The following is a 15,741-nucleotide window of genomic DNA, read 5'->3' on the forward strand; positions in this document are numbered from 1 at the left end:
CCTCAATCTGTCAGTCGTTTCTACTTTTGAAGCTCTGCTTCTTAGGTATGTCCTTCTGGGTCTCCAAAGAGTATCGTAGTCATGACCATTGTTTGCTGAAAGGGCACTTGGCACCCTGTTCTTTGTCCCTAAGAAGGTGTCTGACAAGATGCTTTGGCTGTATGTGTTTAATATCTTGCCATACAACTGATGTTCCAGAATACAACTCAGCAGTTTAAATTATTTACACTGACTCCCAACAAACAGCCAACCAGGGAGAGGTAAATACATACAGCCCCATTCCTTCACTGCCACTTTAAACAAAGTTCCTCCTGTCTGGGTGATAGATTTTGACCCTGGCTATAATATACTATCTCCCAGAGACAACATTTTAAAACCTTAAAATCAAGAGAAAACAGGGATTGGGGAAGAGTCAACAAATTCATCCTCATTTTCCCCCTCTTTATCTGATATATCTGAGTGGTCTAGCTTCTCTCTCCAAATCTGATAAACAGGTTTTCCCTGCAAAGATGGTTACGCATTCTTTGCCTTGTTTAGTTTCCACCCATGTCTGTGAGGGTGGTGGTGGTGAATTATGTGTGTGTTATGTGTGTGTTTATGTGTCAGGAGCATCCACAATATATACGGCGGCATGCCAGAGAGCAGGGCTTTTCAATTTAATCTCCTATGTCAGTGTTCTACAACCAATGAAAATGTCCCAATTTAAGACAACTTTTGACATGCGAGGCAGTGTGCTTCATGCCCTAGGGGATGAAAGATGTGTAAGACATATTTGAGACCCTCCAGGTATACTATGGGCTATAAACAATTCCAAAGAGAAAGAAAAACCTTTTTTTTTTTCAAAATGGAAAAAAAAATTATTACAAAATAGTTCATTACCATACAAGTTAATATAAATTAGAAATGCATTTAGTAAAGAGAGTAAAATTTCTACTTTTCCATATCTAATCATAGAGACAGTCACTATTAAGAATTTTGTTGTAGCATTTCAGAATTTTATGCATAGAGAAACATGTATTTTTATGTAATGGGATGGTACTATGGACATTGCTCTCTAACCTGTGTCAGTACATATAGATATAGCTAATCCTCATTTTACTTTTCACTAGTTGTGTAATATCCCATTGTATGTGGGTACCATAATGTCACTTATCAGCAGTTGGACTCAATTATCTGTTTTTTACCCCATTAGAAACAGTCTTGAAGTAAACATCCTTGTTTATTTATTTTCCCACACTTGTTAAACCAACTTCTTTCTGAGAAAATCAAGGACGATTTTTAAAAAATAGGTTAGTAGAGCCTTGGGAGGGAACACCATGAATAAGGGCGAAAGGTGCAGGGAGGAGGTGGGGGTGTGTTTTGAGTAGAGTTCTTTGGGTGAAATGCAGGTTGTGTTGTCTCTTAATCTTGGTTAGTGGACTCACAATAAACAACAGTTAAGATGAAGGGGGAGTTAGCGAGGGAACACAAGTTCTAGTGGTTTAGACATTTTGAGTTTGCAGCGATGCCATGAAGCATGCAGAGTAATCAGGATGGGAACAACTGGGAAGGCGAGAGTGGAGGCCACCAGACTTTCCAGGAAGCACTGGGAAAGCACACCCACATGAAAGAGACACCTCGTGAAGGGTGATTGAGCAGGGCTGGCTGACTGACAGAATGTGAAGGAAGTCAGTGGAGGGTTTAGGCACAGTTTCCTCACCTGGAAAATAGGAACAGTAATTCCCATACTTTGGGGTTACTAGGAGCACCAAGTCAAATAATGGGTAAACTTTTACTAAGTAGCAGTTAGTACTATAATGCACGTTATTTGTTTACGAACTTTCTCTGAAGTCCCCCAGATAATGGTCATCTCAAGCGGGCTTTTGGCATTGCTACTTTACGGAATGAAGAGGTTGGATCACAGACAGCAACTGTGAAGTCACCGAAGGGGGTGGCTGTGTTTTCTCAGTGATTCAGTAGAAACTTAGGAGTGACCTCCAAAGATATGAATCTGGTCTAAATACCTCAGGGCACTCTCACATCTGTGGTTACTGAGTTAGATTTTCCCTTTTATGTAATTCAAATCCCCCCGCCCCAGCAAATGACAGAGACTTGTTTTTGCTTTTAGAGCAGAAAGAAAGGATGGAAGGCACACTCCAAATATTTAGTTAGTTTCAAAAGTATGTGTTATTCAAAGCACCTTCAAGTACTAGGTTTCTTGAAATAAGAAACTCTATCATCTTGCTCTGCTGTATTCCCTTTGGCAGGAACAAAAACTTCAAGTGCATAACACTCAGCTGTTTGCTGGGAAAGAATAACAGCCTGAGAGTGGGGAGAGCGAAAAACTCAGGCTCAGCTCTGTCCAGGCCTCACGTTCCTTGTCAGTAAAACCAGAGGATTGGACATGATGTCTTTATAGTTCTTATTTGTAGGATATCACAACCTCTGTTCGCAGACCCCTGGTAAGGTTGATGGGACAGTATCACGAGGCCTGATTTGCAGATGTGGAAATGGAAACGCAAAGAGGTGAGTGACTTGGCTAAACTGAATGTGATTCCCACCCTCAGAGATGAGACCGGGACCAGTGTCTGCTCTCTGAGTTCTAGCAGGGAGCACTGTCTCCTGAAAGTGTCTGAGTTCCATTGAAAGAGAGGCTTCTAGAAGGTCAGGCGGCTCACTGCCTCCATGTGGACAATCTCCTTTGATAAACTAGGTTTATTATTTTGGCTTGGAAAGCTCTTTTCCCCATTAATTCCTTTCCCTACTTAACTCCTCCTCCCGCTCCTCCTCCTCCTCCTCCTCCTCCTCCTCTCCTCCTCCTCCTCCTCCTCCTCCAGGTTTTCATCCCATCCTTGCTGTCCTCAGCCCTTCCTCTGAGTTGGGTTAGAGGCAACTTCTGAACCTCGTAGCACTCTGTACTCCCTTAAGTATTGTGATAATAGTATTTACTGCCCCACATGGTGCCTGTTAACTCACGTCGCAGATGAAAAATATACTTGATGATTGTCCCCAAATTGCAGTGGCATAAACAAAATAAATTTTAATTTTCTTTTATGGTAACAAGGAATTTGGAGCCAGGCTGTCCAGAGCTGGTGTGGCAGCTTCATGGTCAACAGGAACCTAAGTCCTTGAAGCTTTTGCTCCCCGTCCTTCTCGTCACCTCTTGGTTGTAAAATGGCCACTAGAATGCCAATCATCACACCCATGAAAGAGGCAGGAACTGAAGGGAAGGTCTCCCAGATGAATCAGCCCTCTTCATGAAATGTCCTGTAAGTTCTACCAAAAGACATCTACTTGCCTATCCTTAGCTGATAAACATAGCCTTTTAGCACCCTAAAAAACACTGGGCACTTTGGGAAGGGAGAAGAAGCAGAGGTGTTTGGGTATGCAATCAGCATCTCTGTCATCCAAGCTACGGGAGATGCAGTAGGCAGTCCGTGCCAGTCGGTGAGGAGGTAAGTACAGAAATGTAAGCATTAGACAGTGACATGGCAGGGTGTCAATCCACATGGACAGGCAATAACGCAACTGCTCCTTTGTCACAGAGGTGGGGAAGCCCTGCCTGCCACAGGTCCTCTGTCATCCCCAGGAGACTGCAAACATCATGTGGGCAGGTGAGCTCTGCTTGTGGCACCCACAGGTCCTACCACGGTGCCTAATGGAAAGGAGCCAATGAACCTTTGTGGTAGGATAAGCACCGAATCCATGTGCCACCATCTCGTTCTTGCTTAGTCCGTCTGCTCTGACGGGTCTGAATGTCTCTCCTCCCCTTTTTCCCTTCATGATCTCCTTTTCCTGCTTTTCCCTCAGCCTCCTGTCAGCATCCCCTGCAGCAGAGGTCCCCCAAGTCCTGGCTCCAGGCTGGACTCTCTTCTGGTCCCTGATACTTTCCAGGTACTCGCTGGAGTGCATCCAGACTGCACTTCTCTTCCCCTAAGTCAGGCTGGCTTCCTGACTCCTTCCCAGAAACTAGTCGTAGTGATGGCGAACCTTTTGAGCTTGGCGTGTCAGCATTTTGAAAAACCCTAACTTAACTCTGGTGCTGAGTCACATATAGAAATTTTTTGATATTTGCAACCATAGTAAAACAAAGATTTATATTTTTGATATTTATTTTATATATTTAAATGCCATTTAACAAAGAAAAATCAACCAAAAAAAATGAGTTCACGTGTCACCTCTGACACGCGTGTCCTAGGTTCGCCATCACTGAACTAGTGGGATTCAACACTGACCCAAGAGGAGCCCGGCCGTGACTGTGGGCACTGAACAGTGGGGGAAATGGGATGTGCTTCCCCAGGGTGCTTCATTAGCAAATGCACCCCTCCCCCCTTACACCAGGTGGAGAGGGACCCCTACTGTAGAGCTCTGGGATGGTGGACATGGCCCTGTTTCCCAAACCATGTTATTGTCTTGGGGAAGGAAGTACTATTCAAGATGTCCTCCCCCAAGGATGCCCTTTGGTCCTGTGGGCAATTGCTCTTCCCTAATTAAGTGCAGGCCCACCCACTGTGAGCTCACTCCCCAGGTCTATTCAGGACTGACCTGGCTTTCTCAGCTGGCTTCACAATCAATAGTTCCAGAAAAGGCAGCTTTATTCACTGAAGTCACAGATCAATGAGCCAAGATTTGCATATGAGCTTAGTACATAAATCCTGGGGTGAGGTAATAATTCCCCCCCTGCCATCTCCTGACTTTCCCTTCTTTTCTTTCCTTGGTTTAGTCTCCCCTCTGCTCTTTTGTCTTTCTCTTCACTGATAATGTCCTTTCTTTAGAAACTTCTCCTTTCCCCCAACCCCCACAGGTCCAGCGGGGGAACGCACCCCTCCTCTGTGCTCCCTCATGCTCTGCGTGGTGATCATCTGTTAATTTGCCCCCCTCCAGCCAAACCCAGAATTCCTTGAGCGACTGGAGTGCAGAGACGATGTTTCTCTCTGGGCCTCCGGCCTGTGCCTGGGGGCGGCCTCATGGCAGATGCTCAGAGCAGTTTATTGAATCTGTGAATCCTTGACAACTTTGGCTGCTCCCTTCTTTCTCCCGATTTTCTCCTCTTTCTCTTATCCTCCTCTCCTTTCATTCACCTTCCTTAAGGCAAAATCTCCTAAAGGTGCCTGGGAAAGAAGGAACTAGTGTATCTCACCTCAGTGGGAACTTCCATATACTGGAGGCCAAGGGGCCACCACGGGAGATGAGGAATGTTTCTTGCAGGCAGTATGCCCTGCTGTAGTGCTCCCAGCATGCTCCCTCACCCCCAGGGCACTTGAGGAACATGAAAATATTGGTGCCCTGCTCTTCACGGAAGACTTTAGGAGCTTCTTTTGGAGACAGAGGCACCACTAGGGGAGCCCAGAGGACTGGCCATGGTAGGTCTCTCCAGGAGATAGTGCCCGTAGCTTCTTCTGTTTCTATCTTCTATCCTGACAAAAAATGCTAATGCGTGCACTGTTTCAAAACAGACACAACTCTTGTGTTTATTTTTGGCAGCTCTATCATGTTTTCAACTGTTACAACTCTCTTTTGCTTACTCAGGGATATTGAAAAGGAGCATTGGCACATATGGGGATCCTCTCCTCAATGCTACACTTATATGTAGACGTAGATAATCTTTTGAAATAAAGGTTGCCATGGGTAACTGCCAAGACTACTTCCTACACCCTTAGGCATCAGTAAAGTCCAGAGAGGAACCTCAGGTCCCAGGTCCCATGCCGGCTGGTTGAGATCTGACGACCCAGGGTGGGCTTTGTCCTTGTTACTCACAACAGTGGGGGCTGCTGACTTTCCTGGAGCACATTACCACCTGCCTCCACATAGAGTCTCATTGGAGTCTTGCGTCAGTGCTCTGAGGTCAGCTGTAATGATGTCCGTTGCAGGTGAGTGCAAAGGGGTCTGCATGCTATGTAACTTGCCCACAGTTCCATATCCAGGAAGTACCTCCTAAAGGTCAAACCCACCTTTTGTTGCTAAGTTCTTCTGCTACAGAGTCCACGAAGGAGTGATCCTTCAAAGTGATCAGCATCATGGGAAGGTGCTTGACCGGAGGCACCTGTAATCCTCCTGCTGGCTCCCACTAACCTAACTGACAACATACAAATGGTCCCCGATGAAGCCCATTGTTCTCATGGCAGAGGGTCTGCTCTTTGGGGGAAGGTGTGCAAATAGCTGAGCTTCCCAGCTATGAGGGCCCATGGATAGGACCACCTTAGAATTGCTCCCGTCTCTCCCTTCCCAGGGAACATGTGCTCTCCTACTGAGTCTCTCAGCACTTGGCTTTGACTGCACGAAAGCCCATCAATATCCGTTGTCCTGGTCAAAATTATTGTGCAGTTACTCTCCTGTCCCAACCTTTGCTGAAAAAGAATCTAGTTAATTAACATTGATTACAATCTACCAACTGCAAGCGAAAATCGATGGCTGGGGTCCCTAATTTGAATGCACTTCTCTCTCCTTATCTCTTGTGAGAAAGAAAGAGACAGAGAGTGTGAAAAAGAGAAGAGTGAGGGGGAGAGGGTATTTTTTAAGCCGTCCAATTTCCAGGGTCCCTGGTGAGGGACATTAGTGATGTGCTGGTCCTTGGATCTTGCCCACTCTCCTTCAGCGCGGCCATTTTTCAGAGTGACGTCTAATTGCTGCAAATAGTCATTGTGCACATTTGGGCCTTGTTCATAGCTCCCTACTTTATTGAGAGAGGAGCGGTGGTATTGATTCTGGATGGCCAGAGAGAATGCCAGAGAATATTAGTAAGGAGCGGAGAGAACACAGTCCATAAACTTTTATGACACGGTGTCAAGCTGGATTGTGAAGACATAAATGAAAAGGACAACACGGTCTGTAATTACCACTAGCGCACATCTTCCATCTGCTGGGGAGGGCGCCGGGCCAGCCAGGGCCAAGTGCGGAGGGGACGAATTGTCCAGCTCACAGGAACGGTGGCCCATGGGTGCTGCTCCTCATTGTTGAGAAAGAATATATGGGACATAAAAAAGCACTTCTTGTGTGGCCACAGTGTGGTCCTGAGGAAATCATGTGGATGCCAATAGCAGGTCTGTCACTTACGGCCAGCCCCGTGACATTGGGCCAATCGAGTAACTTCTCTGAGCCCCAGTTCCCTCGTGGGTGGAGCAAAGGTAATAATAACTACTTTGTAGGGGTGGGGTCAGGGTTAAATGAGGAAGGCTCATGTTTCACGTGATGTCTGGAAAATAATAGGCTCTCAGCAGATAATAGGTATTATCACCAGTATTCATTTTTTTATTCAGTAAATATTTATGGAGTGTTTGCTCAGTGCCAGCTCTATGCTAGGTGCTGGGGATGGCGTGGTGGCCCAGATTCATGGATCTCACAGCTCTGTGGGCCAGACAGACATTAATCAATTGTTGACTCAAATAAATGTGAAAATGCTCATGTGCTAGGAGCTGGGAAAGAAGACATGATATATGAGGGGAATTCTGTTATTCCCGCTTTTTCAACCATCACATTTATTTATTGTCTGCCTCTCCCACTCAAAGAAAAGCTCCCTGAGGTCAGAGACTTGGTTTGTTTGATTCACGGCTCTACTCCAGTGCCCAGAATAGTAAATGGCACGTTGGAAGCACACGGTAAATATTTACTAAGTGAATGAGTAACTATGTGCTTAGGATGTAGAGAGGAAGGATTAGTACCTGACTTTTAAGAGCTTATCATCCAGTGGGGCACAAAAGACATGGGTGATATTTAAGACTCAGCGGAATCATTAGCAGGTTTAACTGAATAACCACAGTTAAACTTAAACCTTGAAAACTCTCTTTACCTGGACCCTGGCCTCACACACCAGCACGGAGCCTGGTGTACGGTGGGCGCACTGTGGCGCGTAATGAAAGGAAACGGAAAGACAAGGGGACCAAACGGCCTTCCCCGAGGGCAGTGGCCGCACAGCACATGATGTCGGTGTCTGCCTTCGTCAGGGCAGGCGGGCTGCGTCAGCAAACAGCGCCAGGCTCCGCAGTGAGGCTGGCAGAGGGGCTCGCTCCCCTCAGTATTCAGGACACGAGCCGTGCCTGTCGGGCCTCGGGTCCCTCACCGGGGCCTGTACACCCAGCAGGCAGGTGAGGAAAAGGGAGATCTAGAATATAGAGACGCACTCCCACTCCTGCTGCCGCAACCTGGAGGTGGCCATGGGCGAGACAAGTCACATGGCCTCAGCTGGATGCCTGGGAAATAGGGATTCCAGACAAGTGGCGTGTCCAAGAGGAGGCGTTGGAGGATGCTGCGTGTTTCTACCTCGATGAATTCAGCAAACACTAAGAGACACTCTACTGTAGGTTAAACACCAAATCCAAGATGGTCAGAACCGTCCAAGAGGGCGCCATCTAGTGGGAAAAACACGGAAATACCTGGTGAAAGGCAGCTCTCACTAAGTACTGTACTATGGACAGCAAGTGTAAGAGTAGGCCAGTGGAGTGAGGGATTAGTTCCACACAGATGTGGGACAGTTTCAATGGGCACAGTCAGATTGGAAAGGAGGGCTAACGCTACCCCCTGGTGTGGTGGGCATGGCTGACTATATGCCAGAGATGAGTTCCCCATCCTGCCGTACAGACCTGGGGCTGGTAAGCGGCGGTCCAATTGGGGTCTCCACTTCACAGCCTTCCTTGCATGTGGATGAGGCTTGGGACTCGTTTACAATGGTGGTATGTTAGCCAAAGGGAAAGTGGTTACTTCTGTGCCGAGTCACTAAAGAAAACGGTGCTCTTTCTCCCTTCTCTCATTCTCCATCTGTTGGCTGAATGTTGATGTGGGGGGTTATTTTATAAGAGACCAAGGCTGCCAGTAGTCTGGTCTCTAAACCACAGTGTGCAACTAACCCACCCCCCGCCAACACCCTGCTAGCATAGAGCTACCTTGGGCACTGTGTGAATGAGAAGGAAACATCGTTGGATATCAAGTGTTACAGATTTTGGGTCTAAATGCTACGATCATTAGGTGGCTTCATAGCAGTTAGAGGTGCCTGAAGGGAGAAGAGGCAGGCAGTAGCCAAAGGCCTTTCCAGGTATAGGAAACAGTGAAAGCAAAGACTCTGAGACAAGAGCATAAAAAGTGTGCTCAGTCTCGGACATTGTTGGTGGGAGTGTGAAATGGTATCACCACTCTGCAAAACAGTCTGACCATTTCCTACAGACTTGAAAGTGCACATGTCCTATGTTCCAGCAATTCCACTCCTTGGTATTTACCCAGGAGCTATGTAAATGTATGTCCACAAAAAGACTTGGGCTGGGGTGATCATCACAGCCTTATTCATAATAGCCCCACACTGCCAGCAGTCCAAATACCTACCAACAGGTGAATGGATAAGAACTCTGTGGCATATTCATATTATGGGAAACTATTTAGCAATAATGAATAAAGAATGAATTACCAATACATGCGACAACCTGTGTAAATATAAAAAACTTTATGTTGTGCACAAGAAGCCAGACACAAGAGCACACATTGTGTGATTTTATGTAAAGTTCAAAGCAGGCAAACTCCTCTATGGCGGCAGAAATCAGGACAGTGGTGGTCTATGGAAGAGAGGGTTGTTTGGAAGGGGAGCTGAGGGAACGTTCTGAGAGATGGAAATACTGAGGGGGTGCCTACATGCTTGTTTACATGTATCAAAACCCATTGATGGTGCATTGAAGATCTGTACATTTCACTGCATATAAATTTTATTTTAATGCAAACAACACAAAAGAATGTGTTCAGGGAAAATGAATGGCTAATTTTGATTAGAGCATGGGTTCTAGAGGGGGGAAGAGGGGTAGAGTTCAGTAGCACATAAGACTGGTATAGAGTTTGGGGCATTAATGCCAAAGGAGTTTGGATTTTATTATCTGGACGATGGGGAACCACCCAAAACTTTTGAGCGGGGGGTGGGGAGGGGAGGGGGGGAAGGAGGGGGAAGGGGGGCTGGGGGAGGGGACAGGCTCGTGTTCAGGTTTTTGGAATGTAAATGGTGGCAGAGTAGAGAAGGAAGGGGGCAAGATGACAGTTTTGTCCAAGGCAGGGGCTCCTGTAAGTAACACACAGACTGGAATTTCCCTACGCACTTGCGAAAGGCCAGGCCAGGGGGACGGCTGGGGATCTAGTAGCTGTGTTTGCCAAAGGTCGAATCTCGAAACAAACAGTTTCTTTCATTCTGGGAATATCTTAATCCCTATGACTCTATAGTAAGATCAGGCCATGTGTTATGATTGGAAATGATTTCTATTATTAGTTACTATTACTACTCTCAGACTGTTAAATGCCAAGGCTTGGGAGGTGCTGGGCAGAACCCAGAAAAAGAAATGGTCTGTGAAGCTTGCATTTTCCAGAGCTCAGCAGACAGGCGCTCGGCCTCGCAGCTAGTCCTTTTATGCTCACCCACTCACACCTCGGGCTGTGTTCTTCAGTTTGCGTCAGAAGAACCAAGAATCTGGAAGTGGTGATGGTGGAACCACAGAGCACAGGCTCAGAGGGGGAACAGTTGCTTAGGTTCACTGCTGAGTGGTCAGTGTGTTCCACAAACACCCTGGGGAAGACCGCAGCAGAAATGCCTTCACACCGTCCCGAGTGAGTATGTAGGTGAGGGCCCAGAAAAGTAGCTCAGAAAACGCTTGCTTTTAAAGGCAAACATTCCGTAGATATTTGAGTGTTTACTCCATGCTGGTGCTGGGACAGAGAAGTGGATAAGACAGGCGCCCTTTCACCTCTTCTGTTTCATTTGCATCATCCAACAGCATTTCCATGTTGGATATTTTTCAAGCTAGTTCTGCATTTCTGTGTTTTGTTTCCTTTTTTTTTTAGCAATGATGATTCTTTAAATGCCAAACCAAATGTGAGCTTACTTCAGTACCATTGTTAGATTTTTCTTTCAAACATACTCAGAAATTAGAACAACCAATCCTTTGTCTCTGAAACAGGGTCTCATAAGTAGTAGTAATTGGAAGTTGTACTGTACACAGCAGGTGCTCAATACGTGCGTAACATGTGCCTGAGCTAAGCCACATGGGACTCTGTGGAAGTTAAAGCCCGGCTGCTACTTCCCAAGGTCCAGGTCATCCTGGTTGTGACGCCCTGGGAGCTCCCCTCCAAGTGTAGACTGTGGGAGTTCAGCGATTTCATGGTATGAGTTCCTACTGAATTGTTGCAATGTTTGCAATCCCATGGTGACAGGAGTCTCTCAGTGTTGGTGGGGGGCCTCATTTAGTCCGCCAGCTGTCCTGAATGTGCCATACTCATCAGGTTAAGAGTTCTTCAGGGGCTCCTGGCCCTGCCCCGAACAGCAGTGGCTTGGACACAATGAATCAATCTTCCTGGAAGCTGCAGATGGTCAGACTTCCTTCCAGACTTCAACAGAGTTGGGTCTGGTTACCAAAGATAACTGGCTTTCTCTGGCAGGGAGACCCGTTTCCCACTCTGGGCCAATCCTGGACCTCAGAACTCTTGCCACACATGGGCCTATGTCATGAAGAGTCAGCAAAGCAGAGCAAACCTTGGGAGGTAGACAGGCCTAGGTTTGCATCCTGGCTCTGCCACTTACTAATGACATCTAGTCCATTAACCTCCAAGCCTCAGTTCCCCCCTCAATAAGTGGAGATAATAATGGTGACTACTTACATTAGGCAGGGTAAGTAAACAAATCCAGGTACCATAACCAACAACCTTAAGTATAAATGCCTTCCCATGAGAAAAGTTTCTCATTCATGTAGAGTTTAATGTGAATGTTTTTGAATTAGTGGCTCTCCTGGGTGGTTCCTCTATGAGAATCATCTGAGAGATCAGAATTATTTCTATCATGCATATCTCCCATCTTTAGGGACATGGAGTCCAATGTTTTCAGCATGTAAGAAAGAGAGAGAGCCCAGCCAGCGTGGCTCAGTGGTTTAGTGCCAACCTATGAATCAGGAGGTCATGGTTCGATTCCTGGTCAGGGCACATGCCCAGGTTGTGGGCTCAATCCCCAGTGTAGGGTGTGAAGGAGGCAACCAGTCAATGATTCTCTCTCATCATTGATGTTTTTTTCTCTCTCTCTCTCCCCCTCCCTTCTTCTCTGAAATCAATAAAAATATATTAAATAAAAGAAAAGAGAGAGAGAATATAAACATCCTTAAAGAGATAGTTCAAACCAATAGCTGTCAATACCTCTGCTCATAAAATATGCAGAAATGCAACAGACTAATGAAAGATCTCCCAACAGTTGGCTTGAAATTGGCCAAGATGGAAGTATTTACACCACAGAAATTGGCAAATGCTATAAGTCAGGGCAATCCCCGTCCCCTTCCCCTGGAGAACTGGTTGTTAAATATTTTCAAGAACATCGCTGGTCCCTCCAGCTCTGAGTTACACGGGCATCTCTAGGGTTGAGCACTCTCCTGAAACCCTTTGTGTCAAAGGACGTCTGAGAAAGAAGTGGTCCTATCCCCAAGTCCGTGCAGAGGAGCAGGCCATGGCTGCTATAGAACAAAGAGTGGCTTCCGCCAGGGTCCGAATTCAGTGCTTCTTTCCACTCAGCCACGCTTTATCTCAGTGACAAAGCCCAGAGCCCGTGATGGGAAACCATGGTGGGAAATGTGAAATCTCACAATCTCAACTCGGGAAGCAACATTTGGGTTGATCTGGGGCACTCTCTACTTGTGCTCTCTGACCCTGCCTCTGAGGAGTCCCCATTCTTGACTGCTGGCCCAGCTGCACTCCATGCTCCTCGAATTGGGAGATTCTGAGGCGTCGGGAAGCTTGGCTTAAGGAGGCTCTCCTTTACATCCCCCATAGAGAAGAGCTGCTTCTAAAAATGGTTATGAATGCCACACAGCACGCACCTACGCACATGCCCTGTTTCCTAATATTACCATTTCCTACCTTTGCCATTTTCTTTTCTGAGACCTCTGGGAGCGATTAACAGGGTTTTCCTGCTGCCCAGGATTTGCAGGAGAACGCAAATGGGCCCAGAGCGGCCTCAGTGACGCCTGGAAGGACGTGAGAGAATTTGCTACTGAACCCCTGCTTCTTTTACCTGTGTCGAACATTCGTCATCATTCCCCAAAAGAGTGCAGACAGAACAAAGGCTTCTCTGGGTCTCCAGGCTAGCCGTGGCCGGGTCTGTTTGCACTGGGGGAGTGGGCTAGGCAGAAGGGGCGGGGGTTAATTTCACTCATCGTTCCGGTGGAGGGAAGGCAAGGTTCAGTGCATTTCTGTTTGTTTTCACAAACTCAGTGAGACCACCTCCATCCCCACCACCACCCAATTTGCAATCAGACCTTCCCCAGACTCTGGAACACAGCCGCACACAGCCACAAGCTCCAAGCAGCAGTGGATGAATGGCAAAGCCTGAAATGATGTCAACGGCTTGTGCAGAGGCCAAGGAAAATATGCGGGGGCCCTCTATGGCTTCATCCCCGCTTGTTGCAATGCAGCTGCGAGTCATAAGTTTTCTTTCTGAGCCGACAGAGTGCAGTACATCTGAATTAGATCGAACCTAGCACACTGCTTCCAGACCCTTCGCAGCCTCCCCCTCCTTCCTTGAGCTAAAGTTCCTCAAGGAAGTCAGAGAGGGGCAAGGGATGGAATGTGGGGTGGCTAGAACTGGTGGTATTTTGTAACTCTTTTGGGGGGAGCTTAAAGTCCACAAGTCACAGCAGTGAGGATGGGGTAGGGGAGACCGAGCAGCCAGGATAAGGGGGGAGGGAGTGTGAGAGATGGAATTTTATAGCCAAAGGGATGCTGAAGGTTGAGACAGCTGTTTTGATCATCCAAGTCCTTATGCCTACTTCTTCCTGATTTAGACAAGTTTTTGCATTTTGTTTTGCATTTTGAAAGGGCAGAGGCCTGTGTTGCCTAAAATCATTGTTGCAGTCTTCCACTTGATGCTATCTACAGGGACCCAGCCAGAGTCTCCGGGAACCGTTCATCCTCCAGGCTACTGGACGGTGAGCCATCTCCAGGGTCAGTAGTTCTGCTTTTGAATCTGAATCACACAGATGCAGCCCCAGGGGTATATCTTAAGTACCCAAGCGGTGCATTTTATGGATCAAATGACAAGTCGGTGGAAGCAGGGTGATTTTTCGGAGTCCAGCAAGGCCTTGGGGCCTGGGAGCAGTTTAGTATAACTCCCTGGCTGCCTCCTCCTCCTCCTCCTCCTCCTCCTCCTCCCCTGACCCTCTCTAAATGGTTCCAGCCAAGTGCAGTTTGAAGAAAGTAGGGTCTGTGCGGCCTGACAGCATGATGGGATGCAGGGCCTCTCCTCCTCCACACTGACCGCCCGTCCGGCCTGGGCGCGGCTGGCCCTGGTCAGGAACGCTGCCTCTCCCCGCTCTTGCTCCAACCCCGCCATCTCCGACACTTGGCTTGCATTTTACAATTGTGTTTATACAGCAAACATACTTTGGAAAAAGGAGAACTCTCCCATGGCTGCCGGCCATACCACCTTGTGGCTGCAGAAGCAAAGCAGGCGGGCTGATCTCCGGCTGCTGCAGGGTCCTCCCAAGGGGACCGAGCTGCTCGGAGGCAGTGGGGCCGGTGACTCGTGTCCCGGCATCCCCTCTTTGGGCATTGCCTCTGTGAGAAGATGACGGGGCTTCGAGGCTCCTGGGGAAGGTCTAAATCTGAGCCACACAGTCAGAGGCCCAGTCAGTGTTTATTTCTGGACCATCCATTTTCTTCTACCGAGAGTAAAAACAAAACAATCTAATGGCTACTGGCTCCTGAGCACACAGGAAGTGCTCCCCAGGCTCTGCTGTCATCATCATCATTAAGGCAGCAGCAGGCACTGTCTGGGCACTTCGCTTCTCTTTTCTCTAAGTCTTACACCAAGAGACCAGGTTTAGTGTTCCCAGAAGAAAAGTACCATTATCCCCAATTTAGAGATTCGGCTCAGAGACCATCAGTAACTTGCCCAAGTTCACAGAGTGAGGCAGTGTCAGTTTGTCTAAGTCCAGTCTAAGCTCTTTCTAGGAAAATCCATACTTTTTTTTCTCTGTCCTCTTTTTTCTCACTCTCGATGGACTATCCAGGGACTGATCATGAACATCACTAGATCCTCAGGGTCCCCAGGGCCCTTGCTTGGCCTCTCTCTCAAGAGAAACTTGGCCTCCTTGCTCCTCCTTCCCCTCAGCCTGTGCACTGGCCTCTGGGACTCTTCAAAGGACCCCTGACATGTTTCTGAGCAGCAGAGCTGTGAAGAGCAGTGGTCTTTTGACCAAATGCCCTTTCCAATGCTCCTCATGGAATTGTTGAAAATACCACTCGGGGTGGGGTTGGCTTGGACTTCAGAGTGTTGCCTCCTGGGAGCTGCCTTCCACTGAGCTGACTGCATCTCCCTGTCCTTTCCATCTACACTGGGCGGTGAGATCCATACGACTCTGGGGGACTTGGCAGGCTGAGCTCTAAAAGCTGTGGGGGCGAGGGGAGATGGCCAGGAAGAGGGAAGAGGTCACAACACCAGGGCCTGAGGATTGGGTCTGAGAAAGGAGGAAGCGAGGAGGTCTGACACCAAGATCTGTGGGCAGTAGGAGGACCACCCCCCACCCCCTAATTTTCTAACTCTCAGAAAATCCAGGCAAAACAAACAATCAAGATAACTTATGACCGTGGTGTGAACTAGATGGGGCATTCCCATAGATCCATAGTGGAGTAAAAGGATGAATGCCCGAATGAACCAATCAAAGATGAGATGGGAGATCTATATTGGGCTATTCTGGTCTTCCCTTTCCTTTCTCTTTCTCTGTACAAATTCCACAAGCAACCTAGAAGCCCCACCTCCTTCTTTTTAAT

This window comes from Myotis myotis, unplaced genomic scaffold (genome assembly GCF_014108235.1).
Source record: "Myotis myotis isolate mMyoMyo1 unplaced genomic scaffold, mMyoMyo1.p scaffold_m19_p_12, whole genome shotgun sequence".
NCBI lineage: Eukaryota > Metazoa > Chordata > Mammalia > Chiroptera > Vespertilionidae > Myotis > Myotis myotis.